At 43.5% G+C, this 2,386-nt stretch overlaps 1 long non-coding RNA gene across 1 annotated transcript in view; it reads right to left on the reverse strand.

Moving 5' to 3' along the window:
• LOC108444723 overlaps nt 1–2,346 on the reverse strand; it is a 25,433-nt gene extending 23,087 nt beyond the window's left edge. Inside the window, exon 1 of the long non-coding RNA XR_001859375.1 lies at nt 1,734–2,346. This is a non-coding gene — a long non-coding RNA (uncharacterized LOC108444723). The remainder of the gene's footprint in view (nt 1–1,733) is intronic.
• Between the last annotated feature and the right edge of the window lie 40 nt (nt 2,347–2,386).

Here is a 2,386-nt window from a genome sequence, read left to right on the forward strand (position 1 = left end):
GCCGCCCTCCGTCCCTGCCTGTTTATGTTTTAAGTCCACCCGATCTTATATGTAACAGCAATATATATGTTAATTGAAAACTTCTGAATTTAAAAAGGTTGTGACAAGTTATAATTTGTCTTGTCAATGTCTGGAATCCTTGTTTAGCTCTTTAGTTGTGTCTGCTGTTCGTGCCTGTCAGATAACAGCTTGCCTAACACGCTGCCTTCCTCTCTTATGGCACGGAAATGACAAATGTGCTGTTTTATCCATACAATTTATTTCATTATTGTTGCCAGCACGAAGCATCACAATCAATCATAAGGAAGTCCAGTTGGCAGGTGTCAATCTTGGTATGTTTTTGTACGTCTCAGTCTATATTTAATCCAATTACAAGGGTCATGGAGTAAGTGCAAATCCCCTTGTTACAACTCACATCTTATTCAAGATTTAAAGTAAAAAGTCAACTTGATCACATGGGCGCTTTGGGGGTCCTCCGATACCTTTTGATATGTCGTCCCCCCGTCCCAAATTATGCAGAGATAGCGTTTTATCAAAGAGTTATCGAGGGTCGGTTGGGGTTTGGGGATTCTTTTTTTCCCTGAGTGTTTGTGTGCAAATGAAGTATCTTGTTATTTTGCTAAAGAAGAGGGAGGTTTTAATGATGGGAGATCTTTCCGCTCATTGCCCTTTCAAATACAATTGTAGATCGAACTCAGCCTTGTCACGTTGAGGAAAAGTGAATTTCTAACATCCAGGACGTGCCTGTCGACTTTCAGCGAATTGCATCCAATCACCCCCAGGGAATTCAGCTAATGTCTCAGTCTAAACCGGGATGAGGGGAGAAAAACAAATCAAACATTGTCCGGAGTCACGCTTATTATGAAAATGTTTTAAAGGATAGAGAAGGGAAATAATTCAAGACAGACCAGAATAAAGTTTTCGACAAATTAATAGCATTAGGAGTCTTTGGGGGGGAAAAAAAAAGAGAGAGAGAGCTAGGGGAGAAAGCCCAGCTACAAAGTTAAGGTATAAAGAAATGATTTATAGCTATACTTTTCTCTTTTTTAAGCAAGAAGCTTTTTTTTTAATCTTGATGTTTTTTATTTTCGGATGAGAAACAAGGTTACGGCATTGAAAATAATAGTCTTATTATACAATCGGCTACAGTGGGATTCTTCGCGAGGGGAAATATTATCTTTCTGCTAAATTTCTGTCTTTAGGACGCTTCAGTTCACAGAAGTTTCTTGCAGCATCTTAAATTAGAGCCCCCAAACACACACTCCTGCACACTAATCCCGCTTGTTACAACAAGTTTCCAGCTCGCCAGGGTTCACAGACCGGGGTGCCCGTGTCAGCCGGCTCAGCCCGCTCTGGGCAAGTGCTCCGAAGAAGGGTAGGTGCAATCGTTTACCAGGTCGCAGGAGAGCCTCGCAGGCTGCCAGCCGCACAACAGCCGGAAAGCTCTCCCAACTTTACATGGCAGCACACAAAAAGCTATTTCAGTAATAACTCAGGTATTTTTTATTCGAAGAGATGGAGCTATTCAGTTTCTATCAAACTACGAGAGGGCTGAGCCGACAGGACGAGAGGATTAAAAAAAAAAAAAAAACAAACAACCAACAATACAAAACAAGAGCAAAATTACATTTCTGCACCAAGGTTTAAACGCAATCCTGGGGGCAAAAGAGAAATGTTAGACAAGCAAAGAAACGTGTGGGGGAAATAAAAAGAAAGTATTTTAAAACACATACCTTGGAAAAGGGCAAAATATCCGAGCTACAATGCTAGTCAAGTGCCTCTTTCCTTGAAAGCCAAAACCACATTTCTATCGCAATATTTTTCCTGTTCTAGGGCTTTTCCTTTGGTTTTTACCGTTTATTGTAGCTAGTCTTGGACCCTGCAGCCTGTGCAATGCCACAGTAAACAAATTGTTCTGATGTGCTTATTATTATTGCTCAAGTTCTGCTTGGATAGAGAATTAAAGCTCATTATTACAGTGTGTGTTGAGAATTGCTCAGTCTATGTGAACACGGGGGTTTGGGGCATCCTCGGGAAAAAAAAAAAAAGAAGACGAAAAGAAAAAAAAGAAAAAAGCCCACAACTTCGGAACGTAGTGTAAATCAAATATGTATAATGCTTATAAATTTGTAACACATTGCCGTGCCCCTGCTCCTATCCCCTGCCCGGCGCGGCGACGCTCGCACCGACCCCGCTTCCATCCGCGCCCGCGGGGCTCCGCTCCGCGCTGTACCGCGGAGCCGCCTCCCTCCTCCGCGGCTCAGTGAAGGTCGCGGACCCGACCGTGACAGGAGCAAAAATTAGCGGGGACACACACACAGACGGGGGGAGAGACTTTGTGGCCCCGTTTCCCCAGCACTGCTCCCTGCCCGAGCCTGCCCGGCTC

The sequence above is a fragment of the Corvus brachyrhynchos genome, unplaced genomic scaffold (assembly GCF_000691975.1).
Source record: "Corvus brachyrhynchos isolate BGI_N302 unplaced genomic scaffold, ASM69197v1 scaffold281, whole genome shotgun sequence".
NCBI classification, from domain to species: Eukaryota; Metazoa; Chordata; class Aves; order Passeriformes; family Corvidae; genus Corvus; species Corvus brachyrhynchos.